The sequence below is a fragment of the Calliphora vicina genome, chromosome 1 (assembly GCF_958450345.1).
Source record: "Calliphora vicina chromosome 1, idCalVici1.1, whole genome shotgun sequence".
In the NCBI taxonomy this organism is placed as follows: domain Eukaryota; kingdom Metazoa; phylum Arthropoda; class Insecta; order Diptera; family Calliphoridae; genus Calliphora; species Calliphora vicina.
The window spans coordinates 57,229,759-57,254,546 of NC_088780.1; the positions used below are offsets into that span (position 1 = coordinate 57,229,759).

The 24,788-nt window shown below is 27.8% G+C and overlaps 1 protein-coding gene across 3 annotated transcripts in view; it reads right to left on the reverse strand.

The window, feature by feature from the left end:
- Positions 1-18,175, reverse strand: part of E2f1 (E2F transcription factor 1) — a 43,745-nt gene extending 25,570 nt beyond the window's left edge. Inside the window, exons 1-3 of one of the 3 annotated variants that reach the window (XM_065514392.1) lie at positions 9,179-9,649; positions 7,933-8,614; positions 6,444-6,872 (exon numbers count right to left, since the gene is read on the reverse strand). The gene's annotated coding sequence lies outside the window, so the exon portion shown is untranslated. Of the gene's footprint in view, positions 1-6,443; positions 6,916-7,932; positions 8,615-9,178; positions 9,650-18,048 lie in introns of those variants that run through there. The other 2 variants (XM_065514410.1, XM_065514401.1) reach the window with 2 other exon arrangements.
- Between the last annotated feature and the right edge of the window lie 6,613 nt (positions 18,176-24,788).

Below are 24,788 nucleotides of genomic sequence, written 5' to 3' on the forward strand. Positions count from 1 at the left end.
AATGAGTTGCAATCAATCAAATTCAAGAGCAGATCTCTAGGGGGAATGAAAGATTTCTCCTACCAAAATGAAAATATCCAGTACAAAAATTGAAAAGCCTTGTCCTGTATACGAAAACATGGTGTTTGGAGTTTATTTCTTCAAGAAGAACTGATTTTTATTTTGAAATACACTGAACGACATTTAATATTCAAGAAGCAATTAATAATTTTTGAAATTTTGTGACCCACGACCACCCAACAACAAACTTTTTGCTAATATTTATATTATATTTATTTCAAAAAAATAAAACTATCTTCCAAAAATAATCAAAAATCAGGAAAAATAACAATGTATGTAGTTCAAAACACAATTGAGTTTCATAAATAAGGCTAATTAGATTTAATTAGAATGCATCATTCACCTTAAACAACAATAGCTTTTCAAAATTATCATCTGAAAGAAATCCACGTTTAGGGATGTTTAGAATAGAGGCGTACGAAAATAATCTTTCAACACCAGCTGACGATGGTAACGGCGCATTATATTTAAAAGAAGACTTTTTAACCGTCGATTAATTATACTGCATACTTAATGACATTGAAGAATCTGCTAAATATGCTGCGAATTTCGCGTCGGAGTTGGAAATGAATTGCTAATTTTTTTTCTAATTCGTTTGAATTAATTCCAAATCAATTCAATTCAAATGAATTGTAAATGAATTGAATTAATTCAAAATCAATTCAATTCATTTGAATAGGAAACGAATTGCAATTCATTTTTACCAAATTCATTTGAATTAATTCAAAATCAATTCAATTCATTTGAATTGGAAACGAATTGCAATTCATTTTTACGAAATTCATTTGAATTGACTCAAATTTCATTCAATTCATTTTTTTGTGTGAATGATTCGCGAATTAATTCAAAAATGAGTGATTCATTTACAGCTCTGATACATATATACTAAAGTACGAGTAGGTATTTTGAAGAAATGAGGGAAAAAATTATTTTCTTTATTTTTTTTTTTATTATTATTGGTTATATTTGTCTAACAAGATACTTGTTGTTGTCTGCTCGTTCCAAAGAGAAAAACAAAATTCTGTGTGCTGTTCCATAAATAATGGTTGTTATTGTTGTTGCTTTTTAATGCTGCAACCGATAAATGGTACTAGTGGCAGCAGACACCGGTATAACACCAAGTGGCGTCTTACAACTACAAAAAGAAAACGTAGTAAAGAGGGGCCGGGCAGACTTACAGAGTTCATAAATAAAGTGTAGAATGGTTGGTAGCAGGGATGGCAAATGGAAATTAAAAATTGTACCAATCAGCATCAGAAATTGTACTTTTTCGACTGTAATTGTACCAAAACTAGGGTTCATCCACGGAAAATTTTTTCCCGAATTTTTTTTTTTTTGAAATTCCAATGAAATTTTGGGATTTTTTTTTGTAAGTTACAATGAACAAATGAACAGTTGTAATGAATAAATTTGGATCGATTCCATTACATCCATTTATTCTTTTGGTTCTAGCAACAGATATTCAGTTGATAATGAAGCATCGTAGTTTAAATTATCGAATTTGTATCGAACATTTTTTAGCCACAGCAGAAAAATTCTGTCATTAAGAATTACAAATTCTATGGATATTCATATTCAGCAGAAAATAATGGCAATATTAATGGCTTAAATTTGTGAAATAAATTTTCAAATTCTACCAAATGAGTAGAATCTGTACTTTTTAAGATCAGATTGTACCAAAAAAAGTACCAATTCTGCCATCCCTGGTTGGTAGTATATCCAACGTGAGTACTAAACCATCCGTGGCGCACTCACTACTTTTTACCACACCGGCCAAACGAGAATTTACAAGATGTAAAAGGAAAAATGTAAAAGATCTTAAAAAATATGATTAATTAATGTCTTTACAAGAAATATATTACACATACACGTTCAACATTTCTATCTATTTATGACTTTTTTTAAAATTATGAAATATTTTTAAAAATTATGTTTTATAATAAGAATTCCATTTGGAAAAAAACAGGCGTTAACTACTACAGCCTCTTTTTCTTTAAAATAGAATTACTTAACATTACATGATTTCTTAGTTAAACTTGACTTTGGTTATGTTTAAAATTAACCATGGTTTACATACATAATTACAAAATCAAACCATTTCTTTACATACTTAAACCAAGAGCACACGATCATTTTCGGTTTAAATGCAAAAGATTAGAGGAAAAACATTAAAAAAAAGTTTTTCACTTCTTATAGTTAATTGTGTTAATAGAAGAATACTAATTATTCTATGTGAAAAAACTGTAGGTAACGGTGAAAATAAAAACGGTTACAAATAATGTTGTAAAGAAATAAACATGTCTTGGAACAGAAAATAAAACAAATCCCAGTTTAACCTAAATAAAAAAAAAAATAAAATAAACAATATACTACATAGTTTTTCAATAAATATTTATCTTTATTATATCTGTATGCCGTTTTTAAGTCTACACATTTGCAATTGTTTATAGTTTCTAAGAAAATTCAACAACTACTCGTTCCACATAAACCATGCTGCCAGAATTTAAATGGATCATTTAGTAAACACTACATTTATACAATTTGGCAATATTGTTGCAGAGCCGTTGCACACCCAGAGAAAAAATATAGTTGTACATGTTTACCATAACCATTTCAATTTTTTTAGAATAAGTGTTTTAACAATGGCCAGTGCAATTATTTATATGATTGCGGTAACCATAATATGGTTTAGTTTACCATTCACATCATTGTAGCCATCATATTATGTTGTTCTCAGAGTATTTTAACCATAATCCGAGAACACCAAAATATGATGAAGTAATACATCAAAAAATGGTTGCCACAAACATAAACTTAATAACAATACTAGAATCATGTGAATGGTAACTTCAAAACATATTATGGTTACCGCAATCATATAAATAATTACATTGACCATAATATTGTTAAATAAAACTTGTAAACATTTTGAAATGATTATGGTAATCATGTACAACTATATTCTTTCTCTGCGTGCAGAGTCGTTGCCTTTGATGATTTATGTTTTGAATGTTAGTTTTTTAGAAATTTCGGGAATTCTTCTTAAAGTTACAGTATTATAAAACATCGATTAATAACATCCTGATTAAAAAAATTTCATAATATAAACTGATGCGGATTTAGAAAAAATAAACTCAGGCCTTTCGAATGGGGATGAACAGATTATATTACTATTTCTTGGGATCAGAAAAACCTCGGGAAATTGGGAATCCTATTGTTGTTACATATCAAGCTCTATTGACGACATGAAGACCGACGAATTCGTAGCTATAGCCGAACTTTTTTCGGAACATTTGTTTAAAAAAATCGTTTGTTCTGACTGTCCCCCTCATATAGTATATTTGAGGACTATATATATTTCTCTCTTCGAAAAGAGTAAAAAAATCCAACCTAATGTACATAAGTTTTGTTATCGTTTTATTGGAATAGTAAGGGAATTGAATTAAATACAACTAAAGTGTAAAATAAACAGAGAGATATGTAGAGTGTCCAAAAAACCGTTTAACCGAAAAAGTGTGTTTTTGAAAAAACCGGTTTCGATTAGTCTTTTAAAAAACCGGTTTTTGTCTTCAAAAAAAAAACCGGTTAACCGGTTTATATTAAATTTTTATTTAATGGAAATTTAGCATTTTCGATTTCTTTATGCAATTATTTTATATCTTATACAAAATGTTGTCAAATACTACAATTTTCTATAAAATAAATCAATATTTTTAAAAATAGTATCAAAGTTTTTCATAAATATGTTTGAATGAGCTTTAGGAAATATATTTCATTATAACCGAAACCAGTGGAGTTTACAACGATGAAAAAACCGGTTGAACGGTTTTCGGTTTTGGATACTCTAAAGATATGCCAAACAAGTAGGTATTTATTTGGTATTTAGTTCGTAAAAACGCTTTAAATTACTAAATAATGTAAATAAAAAACTGGTAATTTTGATAACAACAAAATAATAACATAAGAGAACGCATGTGAAGTTAACAACTAGAAATATAACAGAGTACAAATAACTTAACAAAACAGAACGGTAAAATTAATGAAAATATTTTAGCTCTGTTATAATTTGCTAAGAAACAATTTTTAAAAACCAATTTGTTTAACATTCCTTTGTAAAAATCCTTAACAACCATTTTAAAATGTTCTCAATTCTGTAGAATCAATCAATTTGTATCATTTCATTATCTACAGTTTCGGTTTTTGTATTATTTCTTTTATAACTTGTTTTTTTTAATATTTCTTTTATTATTATCTGATTTGTTTTATTTCATTTGTGAGGTTTTGTGTTTTTGCGCAGCCAAACTGAATTAACCAGTACAACAAATACCAACTGCCACAGCCCCAGCCCGGTCATTAAAATAACCAATCAGAATTTTTTGTTATTGTCATCAATTAAATAAATAAGTTTGAATAATTTTCTTTAATTTTTTTTTAAATAGTAAAATTAATGAGCTTATGTATTTAAAAAAAAGAGCCATTGAACGCTTTATTATTGATTTCATTTAGCCGGTACAATAAGTAGTAGGAAGAAAAGAAAATTAAAATAAAATTATTTATTAAAAGAAACACTTGTAATAATAATTTATACACACATACGCTTCTAAAATGGACTTTAGAATAAGTGTTTTATTTAAGTTCTTAAGTTTTTGTTAACTATAGATTAATGACCTTAAACTTAAGTTTAATTTTATGTTAAAATTTGTTGAAAAAACATTTATATTTTATAGAGCTTATTATCTTAATTTAAACGTCAGCAGTTTTTTTGTGATGCCTTATGACTTTGAATTTGTTTAAACAATTGCAATATTTTTTTTTAAATATTTCTTGATAAAAGACTGCAAATTGAAAATATCAATATGATTTTTTTTTGTTGCTTAAACTGTTAATTGTTATTATCTAATTGTTATTATTAGTAGTCTGTATGAAATTTGGAAATATTGCAATCATATCTAATCGTTAAACAATTTCTATGCAACAGAGCTTGAAAGTATTGAATTCTTAAAAATATTTTATTTTATCGCCACGTTTTTCAGGAAGGCAACTGTTGTCCAACCATTAGGTTTCCTAATTTCTCGCACTTGTTTTATTCCCAGAAAAAAATATATGTTCATTCCCGGGAGTTTTTAAAAACTAAATTAAGCCAGAAACCAGTTTTTAAGGGTTCATAATTTAATACTGGTATTTGACCAGACTTCTCAAAATTTCAATTTGTATTAAGTCAATTTATAATTTCCACATATTTCATTAGCGACCCCATACAGTATATATGTATATTCTGGATCGTTATAGATGACGTAAACGATATAGCCATGTCCGCCTTTCTGTTGAAATCAACTTTCCGAAGGCCCTAAGTAACATACAAACATGATTGGTATATAGTCCTGGTTCGAGAAATAAGAATAAAACCAAGAATATCCAAATTTTGTACCTATAAATATCTCGATTACGAACTCATGTACATACACAATATGGATATCAAATAAAATTACGCATATGTATTACCTTAGAAAATCAGACCGACAATGGATCAAAATCGGGAATACTATTTTTAACCCGAGTTTTTTCCATCTGCATTTCCAACTTTTAAAATTTAATTAAACAAATTTAAAAATGTCTCTATAGGAATTTATTAAGAATATAACCACCATACGAGATTAAAAGCCAAACAAATAAGTCAATACCTCTAAAATTTTTCCGTGCCAGCCATTTCTACTACATATTTTTAAGGATTTTGGGGAAAACTTAATTTTTAGCCATAAATAATAAAAACAATTTGCCATTATTTTATACTGTTTTTTATGATATTATTACTGACAATTTTAGTGAAATCCGGAAAAGTTAACCATTTCAGTAACGGGGTCAAAGGTAAAAATATTGATATATTTCATAAAACTGTGGAAAATATTGAGAAATATTGTATTAAATTTTTCTAAAATTTATTGCATATTTTGTGTAGGTATTATCAGTTCGTTTGCATGCTTGACATGCTTGTTTCTTCTTCTTGAATATGAAAATGAATTTCTAAAATGTTTTTTATTGTTGGTTCTCTTTTTGTTTTTTTTTTTGTTGTTTGTTCTTATTCTAAAATGCTTTTTCAAAGTTTAAACAAATAATTTCATTTATACACACAAATGTTTTAGCACATTTTCTGTTTGTTTCTAAAATATTTTTTCTTTCGTTCTTTTAAATCGATTACGTTGTTAGTTAAGTTCTACATTTTAATTTCAGTTGACAAAAAAAATGAAAATCTAAAAACAAAGACGAGGCAATAAGTAAAGAAATATAATAAAAAAACGAAACGTACAATGATTAAGACAAATACTATAGATAGATTTGTAGTTTTTATATGAAAAAAAAATATTAAAACTTAAATTTAAGCCCACCTTTTTGTGTATTTTTCTCGGTGTAGAGGAAAGTCTATGCCGCCATTGTTGTTTATAGTTTTTGTAAGGGTTTTTTAGAATTGTCGTGTCAGCCAGTTTTACAATTTCCAGTAGTATACTTTACGTTTTTAACAGCACGTATTATAAAATGTGGCGGCGGCGGCGTTAGATGGAGTTTGCTGGTGGCTGGCGGTGGCTTAACGAGTAGAATAAAGTATGAAGTAGCATGGATGAAAACCCCCAGAGTGGGTAACTCTACCCTACAGTCTATGTGAAGTTAACAGTGGCCTGCTAACAAAATTAAATTCCTCTTTTTTTTCACCAAATTTCTTTTATATTTCTATTTTATTTTTGACATGAGTGCCAGAGTGTTGTAGTAAATTGATGATGCGTCAGTTTCAAAGAGCACAACTTGAACAAAATATGTAGCTTTTTTTAAATGTTGTTGTAACAATAAAAACTAACAAAATAATTTATATATGTACAGTGACTGTCATTAATATTCGGTTTTATTGTATGGAGTTTTAATGTTCTTAATTTTTAAATAAAAAATAAAGTATTTCGAAACAATTTTTTTTATATATTAATGTACTTATTGAGAGCTTTCTATTATTGGAAATTTTTTTTATATACATCGACTAAATTCAATTATATAATTTGAAAACCTGAAATGTTACTTAAATCTATGCTTCATTAATATTCGGTTTTTTCTTCTTACTAAAAATTACATTGCTGTAATTTTGCAACTGTGCAAAATTGGCTTGAATAATGGAGGAATTTATATTTACGAAGTTTAAATAAACTCGTGTAACAAGTGAAATCATATTAGAAACCGTTTTTTTTTATTAAAAAAAGCTATGGGCCGTAAAGGAAAAAATACTTCTTTAGAGAAGAGGGAATTGGTGATTTTTCATTACGAAAATGGAAAAACCTATAAAAATATTGCTGAAATATTAAATATGAAGCCAAATACTGTCGGTGATATTGTTCGAAGGTACAAAAACGAAGGACGTATTCATTTTAAAAAACAAACTGGTCAACCAAAAAAGTTGACCGATATGGAAGAGCGTCTAATTGTTAGGAAAATTAAGGCAAATCCGCGCTTAAGTGCTCCTAAAATTGTTACTGAAGTGAAGGAGGAGTTTAAAAAGACAGTTTCAGAATCAACAATACGGCGAACCATTAAAAAACAAGGGTTTAATGGACGAGTTGCCCGTATTTTACGATCTTTATTTATAAGTTTTTAAAAAACCGAATATTAATGAAGCTTTAATTTTGTGTTAGTTTTTACTTTTTTGTTTTTTTTTTATATTTTTTCTAGTTAATTTTTACTTTTAGAATAATACATTTTGATCTCGAAAAATATAATTAATTTACAAAAAAAATTACACGATTTTTGTTTATATTCCTGCATAATTTTCAATATTAATAACTCCCAATACAAAAACCGAATATTAATGACAGTCACTGTAGGTATGTTTGTGTGTACTTAGAAAATAAAATCGGTGGTAGAGAGAAGAAATATGATGATGGCTTTTCTTGTTGGAGTCACGTAGTTAGAATTTCAAATAATTTATGTAAAAAGTTTTGTTTAAGTGTAGCTAGCAGCAGATAATTGGAAGATATATCACAGATGATTTGCTAAAGGATTTCTATTTTAAATGAGATTTACTTTTTCACTCTCTTTCTTTCGTTAACTCTTTTAGGTTTTTCTTGCTCTCACTTATTTGTAAATTCTTGTTTTTGTTTTGACAGTTCAACAGCAGCATCTAATGATTGTGTGTGTGATAGATGCATTTAGTATATTAATGTTAACAATTAACATTATCTCTTTAGGACTGTTATGATTGCTGTTATTGTTGTTGTTGTGGTGGTCGTATGTGCTGTTAACAGTTTGGTGTTATCAAATATGTTAAAATGACACATTATACTGTTAGCTGGTTTGTTGTTGTTTTATATTGTGGTTTGGTTTTTTATTTTTTATTTAATAAATAGTTTCTCCGTGTATATATTATTTTGGTGAAGGTGCTTTTTTAATTTATTTCATTTTATAGGTAGCTATTTTTGTTGTTGTTGTTTTCTTTGCTTGAGTTGCCAGTTTATTTATTTGTGGTGTTTTCTCTCTTTTTCTTAAATTTTCATTTAATAAAATTTCAAGATTCTTCTTTAGACTTTTTTGTTAAAGTTGTTGTTGTTGTTGTTGTGGTTTATGACGTAGCCAAGCAGTCAGTAGTAAAATGTAGTAGAGTAGTAAAGAAATCGTTAAGTATGTATTATAAAAATTAAACACAGATAGGTAATAAATATGTGTTACAATCAGACTTATTTTTTACATGTCAGTGATTTACTGAATGACATTTTTTCTTAAATCCGCTTTAATTTTTTTTAAGGAAAAACTATAACACAAAACTGAAATTATTATACATTTTAATGAAAAGAATGCGTTAGGTTTTCATTACACTTTGTTTTTTTTTTTAGATTTGGAGCCAATGTTGGCGACGTGTTTTTTTGGACGGTAAGGCGGCAAAGCGTACAACGGCTATGACCGGCAAAGAATTTTTGTATTTTGTCTGCTTTTACGAACCGAACCGCACGACGAATAAGCGATGTTAACAGACAAATAAAAGAAAAAACAACAATATGTACATTGAAAGCGTTGTTGTTGTTTTTGTTATTTTATTTCATCTTTTTTCGTATCTAGATACTATTTAAGGCCGGTTTTTGCGTTTTCTTACTTTATTTTTGGTTTTTGGGTTAAAAACGATTTATAACGATTTTAAACGAGGGATTTTATCTTTTATATTTTTTGTTTAACTTATTGAAATTGATTTTTTTGTTTGCTAGCTATTAAACATTTTATGTATTTAGTTTCTTTCTTTAATAATACTTAAGAACGAACTTATTATTTCACTTGATTTTTTTCTCTCGCTTTCTTGTCATTTACAAATAGTAATAGATGTGTAACTTCGTTTTGAAAACGCCTCGTCTTTTTTCAACATTTATTTAGTTATACAACCCCAAAAACAACAACAATTTTTATATATACTACAATATACTATATCAAAACCCCAAAAAAACAACAAAATAAAAGAAATTGTGTAAAAGGTTTAATTCCACCGCGACATTATCAAAAAACCAAAAACTTATTTATTGTATATGAGCAGAAATAAACACACCACAACCATTAATGAGTGTAGCAAACGAAGCACTAAATATTTCACTCTATAGAAAAACGCCAACAAGTTAAAAAAAAAATAGTAGAAGAACAACGACAAAATATACAAGAAAAGTAAAAAATAATAAAACAAACAACAACAAAACAGCGATGATAAAAATGAAAATTCAATCCACATCACAACTATAATAAAAAATGGGGAGAAGATTTACGCGCTGTGCTCTCTCTCTCTGACTCTTTTTTATACTAAAACTAGATAACAGTAAAAGAGGCAGAGAGAGCCACTCGTACTCAAAATAAAATAAATAGAACAGCGTTGCCATATGTGAAACTACCAAAACTTGGTAAATTTTAAATATTTCAGATACTCAATATGAAATCAGTTTCAAATTAAGCGATCTAATGACGTTTTCTTAACTGGTAAACTAGTTTGCCCTTTATTTATTCCTCATTTAAAAAATCACATTTTTGGTATTATAATGTAGTTTGGTTTGGTTAGTACATACATATTTTGTAAATTTAAATTACTGTATATGATTGCCATAAACATATATTTATTTACATATATATATATGATTGCTACAATGATGTGAATGACAACTTACATATATAATAATTACAGTGACTTTTAAATGGTTATGGTAACCATGTACAGCTATATTTTTTCACCAAAAATTTCCTTTCCAACAAAATTTTTAGTCAAGTGAAGGGGATTTTTAGATTAAGTCATGACGAATACTTTTATCCATTTGACAATTGTTAAAACAAAATTAGATGGCATCGCTAATACGTACTTAATTTCTTTTTAATAATACATATGTTTAAATTTATTATAAATAATTTGTTAACGGCCACCAAGTAAATTATAATAACTAGCCCTTTAGGTATTGCTGAAAGTGTATGCTCACATGGAAAAAAGCACATTTGTTTTACATACCACACAATAAATTTGCTGTGAATTAAATATTTACCTAAGGACGTCATTTAAAATTTCAAAAACGTTTTTATATACAGAAATATTTTGTCGTTTTAACTCTTCTTTTTCTTCATATTATTGTTGTTGTTGTTCCGAAAATGATGACGTATTTTTATGTTGAGGGCTCTTAGATACACAAGAAATAAGAAAATAAACTGAAACGATTTGGAAATAGTTGTGGTGTGCGTTTAGACTTTTGTTTTGTTTCTGTAATTTTTTTTGGAAAAAATGTGTGTGCGGGGCCTGACTTTACCCCCAACAAACAATTTAAGAAATGACCTTAAATAAGTTCACAGATATTATTCAAGTAGTAGTAGTAGGGAGTTCACTTAATCATATACATATACATACATTTTGATTTGTTTATTAATAAGCTTGTTTTGTATTTTTATTTTGTAAAACATAAATGATTAATTTATTTCGTTTATAACAAAATAATAACGAATAAGAGTAATAAATAAATTGATAAGATTGACAATCAACGTAAAGCTGATCAGTGATCGTGGTGAAAATCTTATACAAATAAATTATTCCCATTTAAAAAGTCTCGAGTGCTTGATTTTGTACAAATAAAGCATTTAAATATTTTACCAAGGCGGATTAATGCAGGCTGAGTGTTGTGGCGAAAACAGAAAATCGTGCGAATTATACTATATACAACATGGAGTTTGAACTTCTCTCACTATTAAAAAATAATTCGCACGAATTTGCCTGGATTCCCCACTGAATTCTTTATAAAATAACAAGCTATATTCGGCTATGCCGAAATCAAAATAAAAATTTTAAAATTTTTTTGGGTAAATAAAATTTATTTTTTTTCCAAAGTTGTTTTTTAATTTTTTGGAAAATTTTTTTTTTTTAATTGTGTTTTAAATTTTTAAAATTGTTTATTTTAATATTTATCGAGAAAAAAAACTTTTGGTTAAAAAATATTTTTTCCGATTTTGACTCATTGTAGGTCCAAATTACAATGGTCTTTGAAATATCCATCATTAGATATTCATATTGTCTATATTAATGACTTAGTAATCCAGATATAGCTAAAAAAATAGGTCAAAAATCGAGGTTGTCCAGGTTTTCCTTATATCTCAGCCATTTGTGGACCGAGCCGGAAGAACTTATATATACCCTTCTCACGAAGGTGAAGAATATAAAGATGGACTAAATGCGAACATAAAAAAGTACCACTGTTGTTGCTCTTTTTATGATTTGGTACCGCGTGAAACTAAACAAATCTTTCTAAATTGTATTATCAGTAATTACATGTGCTTTGCTGCCCAATTTTTGCAACAAAAAACTACCAAAGGTATAAAAAATGTATGTGTTTTTTTTCTTGTTTCAAATTAGCTATATTCTTTTTCACTCACATGTGTTTCTTTGTTTGTTGATTAATTTGAGTGTCAATTTGTACTAAAACTAAAAAAGTAAAACTTTAATTTTGATTAATTAAATTTGCAATTTTCCCACATTTGTCAAAGCTTATAAAATCATGTTTCTATCACTAATTCTATATCAAAATTTATTGTGGTTTATTTTCCAACCATACAGCTAATCGTAAATACAATTAAATTCAAGGAATTGTGTTTTTTTTTTAAAACTTTTTATGTTGGTGGCAAATTATAATCACAAATAACCACTGGCGCCTTTTTGTATAGTTTTTGTTGAGCAAAAAAAAAAAAAAACATCCAAAACAACTTTAGAATTTTTTATAAAAATTCCTAATAAAATGTTTACAAAATTTGCTTTAAATTGATTATAATTACAAAGAATGTTAAATGTTTCAATTTTTTTTTTATTGTTAGTAAAAAAAGTGTATTTTAATATGTACTTTATTGTAATGACAACCAATAAAAAAACCTTCAAAATTTTTAAATTGTATTGTATTTATTTCTTAAACTTACAAAAAGGCAAAGTCGCAAGACACATACAAAATGTTAAACAAGTTTTTCTTTAAAGAACTGGACAAAAAAAACAAGCAAATTACTTGTATATTATAAAAAAAAACAGCATGGAAAAAAATGTTAAAATAAAAACAACAAAGTTTATTTTTATTTTACTTTGCTGATTGATTTTGCAAAAGCAAATTCGTTTTGTTTTTCTCATTTGCTTTAAGCAAAAACAGGAAACTGAATTTCCAAAAACAAAATAAAAAAGCACTCATTTTGTATTTAGCGATTCTAGCTAAAATCCATACAATACACAAGTGGACTGCAGACAATAATTGTTAGTGTAGTAGTGTTAAAAAGCACACGCAAAATATATAAAAAAAAGCATGAAAATAAAAAACAAAAGCAAAGAAAAAAAATTATACCCATAAGCAAAAGCTTTGCAGAGCATATTCACATGAACACATGTACTTTACATACAAATATAATGTTAAAAACGAGTGAGAGCTATTACAGTAAATGTCTCTGTATGTAGTGGTAAACAGTAAAAGAGTCAGCAAAAACAAAAAAAAAAAAAACGGAAGTGACGTTTAGTAAATATTCATGGGTGTTTATGTTGTTGGCTTTGTTTATGTTTTGTTTTTATTTTAACAGTTTGACACAGGGTGGCATTTTCTGTTTATGCAAGTGTGTGCATGTGTGAATGTACACAGAAAACATTACACAACAACAACATTTTGACAAGTTAATCAAACTTTATGTATTGATAGAGTTGCTAATGTTAGTTTAAATATAAAAACACGGGTATTTTTACAGAAACATAAGAAAAACACAATTTAAAGTATGAAATTGAAATTAAATCATTGAAATAATTAAACAAATGTCAATATTATTGTAATAAATTGAAATTACTAACAAAAATTTTAGAAAAATAGTAACTTTTTTTTTGTGAAAAAGCTTAATTTTTTTTATTTCATAAAAATTTATAATACAGGTCGTAATTTTTTGTAATCAATTTAGATACATATGTCGTATTTTTTAGTAGATTGTTTGTAATACATTTAGCAAAATAAAAATCAAAAAATTCTTATTGAAATTAGTACCTCCAAGTTATACCATATTTTCAGAGAAATTAAAAAAGTTTTGGTGAAAAAATTCCAATGTTTTTGATTTTTAAAAATGCATAAAAATCGAAAACAACTTAAAATGGGTTTCATTCCTACGCCATAAACCTACATATGGGCATTTCCACAGAGAATGTGACCGAAACTAAAAATGTTCCCAAACAAATGATTTTGTTTAACATTTATTTATACATTTTTATAATATTTATAATGTATCTTTAGGTAATCTTAGTTGTTATCATAAAACAACATACATAAAATTGTTTCTTGACATTTTCCTTTTAGTATTTACAGTTTACATACTTATATCATGACTGAACACACCTTCTAACATATTTTTATCAACAATAAATTATTACAAACAAAATAAAAAAGGCCGAACAAAGCTCGATTAATGGTAAATTTTTCATTTGATTTTGTTAATGGTCCAATATCGCGTTCTGGTACCTAAATCAACGTTTGTTATCAGTATCCGGTGATTGTTTTAATAAAGTGACTGAAAATTAATTAAATTTAAATTCCAAACATTTTATTCAAATCTATAGAAAAAATAGTTACTACATCTAATAATCAAACTAAACATTTTATTTTGATATCACTGTGTGTAATTTTGTGAGTTATGGAAATATAACCATATACGGACACCATTACGTGATAAAAGACCAAAAAAAGACCCGTGTCTCCCAGTCCTGCACTTTTGTTTATGGGCACCCAAAGATGGGGCCTTGGTGTAATTTTTGCAAAAAATTTATAATTTTCTCAGGCTCATATCTTGCAAACAGTACGGAAGCAAAGTTGTAGCCCTTGTCATTGTTGTTTGTTTCCTTGAATTTTGAACGGCTCCTATGGACCTAAACAGGGGAAAAATATCGATTTTTTTTAAGTTTTTTGCGATACTAGGGAAGACTTAAGAGATCCCCTAATGAATATTTTGATAAAGCAGCTGAGAAGAGCTGTCGAAATTGCCAAAAATAATAAGAAAGCTGCATAAAAAAAATTGAAAATTGTAAAACAATTAAAAGGAACTATTTCACTATTTCTCATAGAAAAAATTTTTCAGATCTCTTTATTTTTAACTTGGGGATGCTGGAAATGCCCATATGTAACGAATAAAACGATTCTTAAATTAATTAATTTTTTTTTTGTTTAAACATTGAAATAAATTAATTTTTTCACAAAATCCAATGAATCTAAAACTAATTAAAAATAATCAAAAACATAAATCTAAACATTTTTCTTTAAAAAATCTGCACAATACTTTAACACCAAAAAAAAACGTGAGAAGTTTTTTTTCTTAACAAAAATAAAATCTTTACAGTTATAATTCTTACCCCCCTTATAAAAGCAGGAGGGAAATCCAAATAAAAAATGTATCACTAACACTTTAAATTTTTAATAAAACAACAAAATTTACTCACGCTGTCTGTCACTGGAAAAAAAATTCACATAAAAAAAATAAAAAATAGGGGTGATCAGGGGCCTGCATATTTTTAAATAAAGCACAAGCAGCAAAAAGTATTATAACTCTACAGCAAGTTTTCTTCTTCATATATTTACCGTAATTTTTGTGTCAAATAAAAGCTGAATCGACATTTATCTTTGTATAATATTTAACTGTCACATTTACAACTAGGAACAATTTTTCAAAAACTGATACTTTTAACCCTTTTTTTAGAAACTTACATTTTACTAATTGCCCAAAGTGGGTTTTTAGATTCAAATACAAATACTTTGTATGCATTTAAGGTAGACAAATACTCTCTAAACACACATACTACATATTATCATCAATGTATTTTTTTCTGTACACTACACATAGATAATTAAAAATTGAAATTGAAATACCTAGTCGTGCATTAATATTTCATTTTGAATGGTTGCTTGAGAGAGAGTGTTGTCTAATTAAATTTCTATTAGATGTCGTATATTGTTTTTTGTTTAATATGCATAATAGTTTTTTTTTCTCCCTGATAATTAGGGGTTATAAATGGGGTCATGTTTGTAAATAGCAATTTTTTTAAAAACTGTTTAGTTTAGAGTTTACTTCATAGAGTTGCAGTATTTTTTTTTGGGCTTCGAAGGTTTTATTTGATTAACTATGAATCTCAAAAGTGAGTAAACACCAGTTTGTTTTTTTGAGATAATGAAAAACATGAACCTTTTTTCCAAATCGAACTGATGTGCAACAAATAGAAACTCTTAAATTTTAATTGATGAATGGATTTTATAGTTTTTATTATCTTAAAAAATTGTTTCAAACGCTTGTGTAATTGTACCGATATTAATAGATAGTATTCAGAGAATTTATTTATCAGGGTTACTAATCGAGAATTTATTCCCAGTAATTCCCGGGAAATTTCGGTAATTTCTTGTCAATTCGATTATATCGACTTTTCGATCAATTGCCACAGACAATTTTTGTCAACCACAGCAGAAAAATTCAGTTATCACAACCAAAACCATATTCTCTTTGTGACGAAAACCAATTTTTTTATTAAATCCAGGAAAATTAACTTTTCTAGTACAAATTGAAATTTTTCGTATTTAAAGGAATTATTAAGATACTTAACTTTCAAACTTCGAAGGATATTCATTAAATTTGTTTATATACATTTTGATTTGCAAAAGTTCACTTTCGAAACGAATTACGCAATTTTTTCAAATTTACTTTATTCAGATCTTTTCAATTGAATTGAAATTTACTGGATTATTGTGATTTTGTACAGATTTTTTTAATATTTACTTTGAAGGGAAAATAAATTAGGATTCCAACACATTCCATATTTGAATTATTAGTAACTCTTATTCAAATTAGTTTTGTAAATATGTTTTGAATTATGTCAAGAAATTAAGGTATATTTCGGAATCAGAACTTTAAAACTTGGAAAATTCAGTCAATATTGAAAATTCAGACAATATTGATTATAAATTAAAATTTCTGCTGCCAAACTTTTTGTTATATGACTGAGAGAGTGATTTATAAGAGAACAGAAAAGAAAACAAAGCAAATAATCAAGATGAGTTATTTATGTTTTTTCGTAAAGGTCAGGTCATAAATTTTGATGCCAAACAACGATTTATTATTAAATTAATTTTAAAAAATCTCAAAAAATATTATTTTTATAAAAGTTCGTCAATTTTACAAAATATCTGAATTTTTCAAAAAAATCTACAATTTACGAATCGTTAATTCCACAAATTTCATTTTGCAATTTTATTACTTTTCGACCTTTACTTTTACTTTTCTCTACAATGAAGTAATGCATTTTCTAATTTGTTAAAAATTAATTATAATTAAATAGAAGAGAAAGAATGGTAACAGTTCTTAAGATCAATCATAATTGAAATTGTCTCTCACCAAGGCATTTAAAATCAACAGAAACTAAGAAAGTTCACGTCAAACCATGTAAAAAAATCCTTTTATAACTGTTATTTTGAGTGATTTATTTTTTATAACAAAATATAAATCACAATTTTGATATTTTGATTATATGGACGAGTTATTTTCAGTCTCTGATTTTAGATACTATGCTTATATAATTTACTATACTTTTTTTTTAATTGATTCTCGGTATTAACCGAAATATAGAATACTATGGACTTAGATTTGCCTAGTACACCTAAATAAAATGTTATAATATAATACCATCTATGTCAGCTTATCTTAAATTTTTGTAAATTTTAATTTGGATTTCATATTTTGTTGACGGTATTTTACGTCACTGAAATAATCCAAATTAGCGTTACCGCTATCTTTTATACCGTTTCGAGTTGTTAGCCATCATTCAAATTAAAAAAAAACGGCAAAAATTGTATAAGTTCTAAAATTCTTAAAAACCTTCTTGTGAATTTCCCTAAACTTTCATTAAAATCATTCACAGTAAAATAAATGACAGTGTGAATGAAGTAATGTGTATTGGCAACTCTGTTTAAACATTGACACTGAAATATAAACAAACACTTTCAGATAGAAGAACATGAAAACCAACAACAACCTAAACCAAAGTAGAAGTAGTAGACATTAAGAAATAATACAAAATAAATAACAAAACAAAAAAAAACAAACTAAACGAACTGACTGAATGGAAATGTATGAAGAAAAAAAACACATAAAAGAGACTATAAAAAGAATTGATAGAACTAACCACGAAATATAAAAGTGGATGTACAGAGAGAAAAAAGGGCAACTTAAAATATTATACACGGATAAATACGAGTAAAAAAACAATAACAAAAAAATTAAATAAAATGCACTTTAAAAAAGGGGGATTACGAGACAATTACAAAAAACCAAAAAAAAAAAACAGTACTGTCTGTAGGAAAATGTAAAGCTGGATGGAATACACTCAGATTTTCAACTAGCAAAACTAATTTAGAAAAAACTTTAATTCAAAGTTTTTGAAATAATATTCAAAATCTGTTTTTTTTTTGTTAAAATACTTACATTTTGTTTTATTTAAAAAATATAGTTCTAGTTGGTTTAATAATTTCCTTGTGGTGTGTTTCCAGTGGTGGTGGGTGGTTTTGTTTGAGTATTATTTTGTTTTTTTTTTAAAAATTATAGATTTTATAGTAATTTATACTTAATAATAATTTAATTATATTTAATGATATTTATAAAAAAAATAAGCGTAAAAACTTTTGGCTTTTTGGTGGTTAATTTTTGCAATAGCAATTATTTTGTTTCTTTTTTTTTAACAAACAATAAATTTAACAAATAAAAAAATATGGCATATATTTCTTCAAAAAATTTTAATTTTTTTTTATAACAAATTTAACAAAAAAACGATTTAAACGTGACGAAACATAAATTTCAAATAACAAATTAAACAGTAAAACACAAAAAAAATTTCAAATTAACAAATTTTGATTTTTTCTTTTTTGTAACCAAAACATTTTCAAATGATATTTCTTTTTTTCTTGTAATTTTTCTTTTCTTTTTAGGAATTTATTAATTTATAAAGCCACATATTTGTTGCATTTCTGCGTTGAGTGTGTCTGCTGAACAACGTTGTTTAATCCACATAGGCGTTTTTCTTTTCTTGTGTAAATCCTGGTTTCGTATTCACTTGTTTTATTATTTTCCGAAATTTTGTTATTCTCAATTTTATTGAAATGTTATTTACAATGTATGTATATTCTTGTAATTTTATATTTTCTTCTTAAATAACAAATTAAATTTGTTTTGTTTGTGTAGCACTACTTCCTGCAGCGTACGTTTAGTAAATGTTGCGTATGTTCAAAAGGCAACTGTTCACTATCGTAAAAATCCCTTAAACAGAGCCATACAATTCTCACACACACTCTTACACTAACACAAACACAGGCAAACGTACTAAAAGTTTGACAACAACAAAGGTGCTGGTGGTGGTGGTGCAGTTTTGTTGTATTGCATTGAAATGCATACATTTTTCTTCTCTCCATTCTGTAAATAGTTGTATTCAATCTCTTAAGTTTTTTTTTTTTTAAATAAAACTCTCTCTTGTGTTCACGGTTTATTGTAAACTTGAGAGATCTGTTGAGTAATAAAATATAATAATTAGGGGAGGTTTTTGTCTCACCTACTAGTATTTAGCAGGATCAATTAAGTGATGTCAACAATTTCAAAAGTAAAATCGTTAATAAAATTCGAAATAAAAAATAAAGTTGTTTTTACATTTTTTTTCGAATTGTTATTTTAATTTTTTTTTAAATTTTTAAATTTTTTTTTGGTGAAAAAAAAATTCAGGTTAAAAAATATTTTTTCCGATTTTGACGCATTGTAGGTCCAATGTCACGTATATTCATCGTTGCAAAGGTTTTTGAAATATCTATCATTAGATATCCATATTGTCTATATTACTGACTTAGGCCCTAATTGTGTAAATCACTTGCGTTAAACGCTTCACCAACGCTGTTGTGAACACGTAACAAAAAATATCAAATTTTATTAATCACTACGTTATTGCGTTTAGTCAACGTAATTTTTCGTAATTGAAAACACATTATTGTTATTTTTTGTGTTTCAATTACGAAAATTATCTATTCAATAATTTTTGTATTTGAAATTCAACCAATAACGAAAATTGTATATTCAATTGTCAAAATAATCAAATTCAAAACTCAAAATTCAATAGAAAATATCAAGAAATTTTGTTTTTGAGCAAATGATTTAATTATGAAATAATTGAAACCAGTTCAATATGGGATAAATGTTTGATTTGAAATATAATTTTTTCTGTGTAACCTCCGACAGTAAACCACCAGTTTGTCGAATACTTGTTTTATTTCTCGAAAGCTTTTTTTTTAGTCTGCCCCTGTAGTCAGTCCAAACCTAAAGTAGATAAGTTTATTTCAAAATCAATTATATTTAAAAAATGTTTTCAACCCACCTTCCTCCATTTCGCGGATATTCTAATTGGTGGGCCAATTGCATTCAGCAGTTTTGAAGTGCCCTCCCAAATATTTTCAACACTTGCCTTTGTACTGCCAAAATTAGGCATTCCGTGTGCCACTTCTGGATGCTTCTCCATTTCTGACACTAGCAACTCAAATTTTGCCCTAAGAAAAATTGTAATAGTATTAATACTTTATATATACTTTATTACAAATGGTTATATTTACTTACATCGTTATGTTAAACAATTCGTTTAAATATTAGTTTTTTTCTTTATTTAACAATATTTAACCACTTTTTAAACTAACGCCAAGAAAATTGAAGCGTTAAATTTGACAATCAAGTGACAAAAAAAGCCGGCGTTGCGTTTTATAAAATGTTCAATTTCAAACAATTGCATTCACAATAACGTAAGAATCAGCTGTTACAACGCGAGCAGTCACTTGCTGGAACGCAGTGATTTGAAAACTGTAATTTAATGCAACGCAAAGAAAATTCAGGCGTTACGTTTTATAAAATTAGGGCCTTAGTAATCCAGATATACAGTGGTGGCACGAATTTAAGACACGACAGTCACTTATATATTTCTGATAATTTTTACATCTTATAGAACAAATTTTAGATTTATGTTATTTTTTTAAGGATCCTAGTAATGTTATGAAAAAAAATTAATAATAGTTTGTTTTGTTTCGAATTAATGTTTCGATTAATGCAAGATTTAGCCTGGTCATGAATTTAGGAATAAAAGTTAAGTCACTAAATTAAAGCTCAGTTTCATAAAACAATCATAGTATTTGGTAGGAAATCCTTTAATTTAGATTACAGCAGCACATCTTCTGGGTAAACTTTCAACTAAGGCCATACAGCGTTCCTTTGGAATGGCATACCAAGCTTTTTGAATTTCTTCCCATAAATCGCCCAAATTTGTTGGCTACTGCTCGAACATGCTCCTCAACATCATTCCACAAGTTCTCAATTGGATTGAGGTCCTGGGATTGAGCTGGCCACTTCAGAACTGTGATATTATTTTCCTCTAAGCAACTCTTCACTAGGCGCGAAGTGTGCTTAGGGTCATTATCATGCATAAATTTCCACAATAGAGGCATATTGTCTTCAGCAAATGATATCATGATGCTTGTCAGTATGTTTTTGTAAATCGTCGCTCCAAAGTATATTTTTCCAAAATGTCATCAGCTTATTGAGATGTTCTCTTGAAAACGCTAGTCGGGATTTAATATTTTTTTTGACACAAGTGGTTTACTTTGGAATATACACCCACGTAAGTTTTTCTCATTCAGACGTCTTCTTATTGTCCTGGACGATATATTAATACCAAAATCCGATGAAATCTCACTTTTAATTTTACCTGAGCTCTTGAAAGGATCTTTAACAGATAATTTATAAATTAAGTTATCCTCCCTAGGTGTAGTTTTTCGGGCTCTAGAGTGCTGTTTGACATTTTTGGTGGTACCGTTGTAAATCTTGGATCTGGAACATTTAAGAAGCTTCGAAATCTCCATCAGTATTAATTTGTTGGATCAGTTTTCGCTCGGCATCCGAACTCCAAGTACATCTGGCCATTTCTAACTAAATTATTTGATGTATTCCAACATTAAATGGAATAAAACATTCATTATTTAATCTTTAGCTTCAAAAAACACCAAATAATCACTTAAAAACCAAATATTTCTTATATGTTTTAAATTCGTGTCCAGCTTCAAAAGCTCGTTTTTACGAAAGTATAATAAAAATAGCAACATAATGTAAAAACAAACAAAACAAAATTACGGTACTTCTTCTTAGCATTACAGGGTGCACTGAAAAATAAACAAGATCTAATTTGATATTGCAGGGTTGTAAAAATTATCATATCTAAGTTCGTTACAAGTCGTGTCTTAAATTCATGGCTACCACTGTAGGTCAAAAATAGGTCAAAAATCGATGTTGTCCTGGTTTTTTCCTCATATCTCAGCCATTTGTGGACCGATTTTGTTGATTTTAAATAGGAAACTTTTCGAAAGCATGCCTGACAGAATTATTGAAGATTGGGATCCCGAAGATATCTGGGGTCTTCATTGATTTCAACAGACAGACGGACATGGCTTAATCGACTCCGCTATCTATAAGGATCCAGAATATATATGCTTTATAGGGTCGCAAAATTATATTCACCTTCTCACGAAGGTGAAGGGCATAAAAACAATCGAATTTGCCAGTTTTAAAGAGGTTGTCTTTGGGGTACTATAATGTCGCTTAGAAAAGATAGAGCAGGAGATATACCACAATCGACAAAATATAATTGAAAAGAAATACATACATTTAATGTTGTTTTTAAGGAAAAGTGCAATCCAAAGAGCATAAGAAGAGGTTACTAATTAGAAGTCGATCTGAGCCATCCCGTTCAATTGATCAAGGCAACATCAATTTTATTTTTGTAAAATATAGAGACAATATATAGGAACAATTGCAAAACTATGCAAAAGTTCCGCAAATTACATTCTTCTAAGGCGTCTATGACTCTTGCAAGAGGATTTCGACGATCTAACAGTTTTGGCATGTAGCTGAAACTTGTATTGTGCGGACATTAAGATTCCAATGGATATTACAATATGACGGGATCTCTGAATAGACTGTTTCCTATGACGCCATATAGCAATAATGGTTAGTCCAATTCCGGTGTTAATCCAGTACATTTCAGCAGAATTTGATGAGATTTCTGTTTCTTTAGATTCAATATGGTAGGCCTACGTTATACGACAATCGAGATGGATTTCTCTTTTAGGGAATTTTAATATTGCTTATATGTATGTGGGGATAACTTTTTAGAGTGAATGTATCGATACATTTGGTGGCATTAACCTTTATCTCCCATTCATCCAGCCATTTTTCCAACTCATATTTGGACACATTTTGCTAAGAGCTATAGGTAAAACGATACATGGATAAGAAAAAACACCTGCTTGGCCAAAATGTAAAATTTTGACCATCTCTAACTCAGAGAGTTCTCGACCGATCTTGTTCGAGATTTTAAATTGATTAATAGATAACGTGCTGTAGATCAGTGTTGCCTTGTGTTATGAAACATGTGTAATTCTCCATCTGATTGTGTAACATTTTGGAATAAGACATGTGTAAATTGCAAAATTTATTGGTGGCAACATTGATTTTTACTTTTACATATGTATAAATGAATTCTCTTATATAAACACCTGGAATTCTTGCTCTCATTTCACTCTCTTAATACTCGTACAAATTATTTGTTTGTTGCTGTTGTTTTGAGATAGGTTTGCTCAAAGTGCATTTACCTTCGATCAAAACTGTTATTGTTGTTGTCTTTTTATTCAGGTACAAAGATAAAATTACCTCAAACAATATGAGATGATAGATATTGCTGTTCTGGTTGTTATTGTTTGGAACAAAAAATGCATTATTTTCCCAACAAAAAACCCAAAAACTAGTCAGATTGTTTTTTTTTTGCACAATATTAAACATATTTTTTTTAAAGCCAGAGAAAAATTAGCAAAAAAATCACAAAAAGTCACCCTAATTTTATGGAAATGATGCAACAAACAAAAAAAATAAATCTTTTATAAATACGGAATATTGTAAGCAACAAGAATAGAAGTATTCGTATTTAAATTTAAGGGATGCTGCTCCGGGTAAGGCAATACAAAACCATAGAAACAAATTACACAAAATTTTACTTTCAGAAAAAATATATAAAAAAAAATAATCAAATAAAACTGAAATCAAACAAGGTTAAACTTCATAAACTACCACTTTAAAACAATACTGTCTGGCTGGTTGCATGGATGGTTGGCAGGCAGGCTGGTAACTTGCTCTTGCTCACTACAGTCGCCTGATTATGATGAGGATAATGATGATGGTTGGTTTTTGGCTACTACTTACTACACAGCTTCTCTTCCCAAAAAACATGGGAGGTAAAGTACAGAGTTTTACGAAACATAGAAATGAATAAGAAACACACGAAAAACAAAAACCCAAAAAAAAAGTAAAATAATATGCATGTTGGTTTCATGCCAACAAAAAAAAGTAGTAAAGCTTCAAAGCATGTACTATATAGTCAAGAATGCACCCTTTTTCTGCTCTCTACTTTCATCCATTCATGCAAATTTATTAAAGAATTAAAGCCATCAAATCAAGTTTAAATTATAGCAGATGAGCAGAAGGAAACTCTAGGATGCAATTTTAAAGTCCATTTGTTAAAGCGCAACCAAATATTTTTTTGGCCAACGTATTAGAGAAGGTGGAATCATTTTGTAGACATTTTACAAATAATTAATGCCAGGCGTGTACAAAAAATACCTACTTACTCAAAAAAGAGACCTTTAACTGTAGAAAAATTATATTTTTGTTCAGAAACATAAAACATTTCTCTCAAAGCTCTCAAAATTTAAATTATACTAACAATTAAATATTTAAATTTTTAAAATTATAATTGTTGTTCTGAGAAAACGATGGATATATTAATTATAATATCTTGGGATTACAATTTGTTTAGCTTCATACTCTATAAAGCCTCTTGCTTTTTAAAATCATCAGAATGTTAATCATACTGTAAACTAGTATCCAAACTTAATAAATGACTAAGAAGAATTTTGTAAATTATTCGGTAACGTAATCTTCTATAAATCGAAATTACAATAAACAAGTAAGAGGGCTATATTCGGCTGTGCCGAATCTTACATACCCTTACATTTACTTCAAATATACAAATTTTAAATATTTTTAGGTAAACAAACTTTATTTTTTTTCATTTTTTGGAAAAAAAAAATTTTCGAATTGTT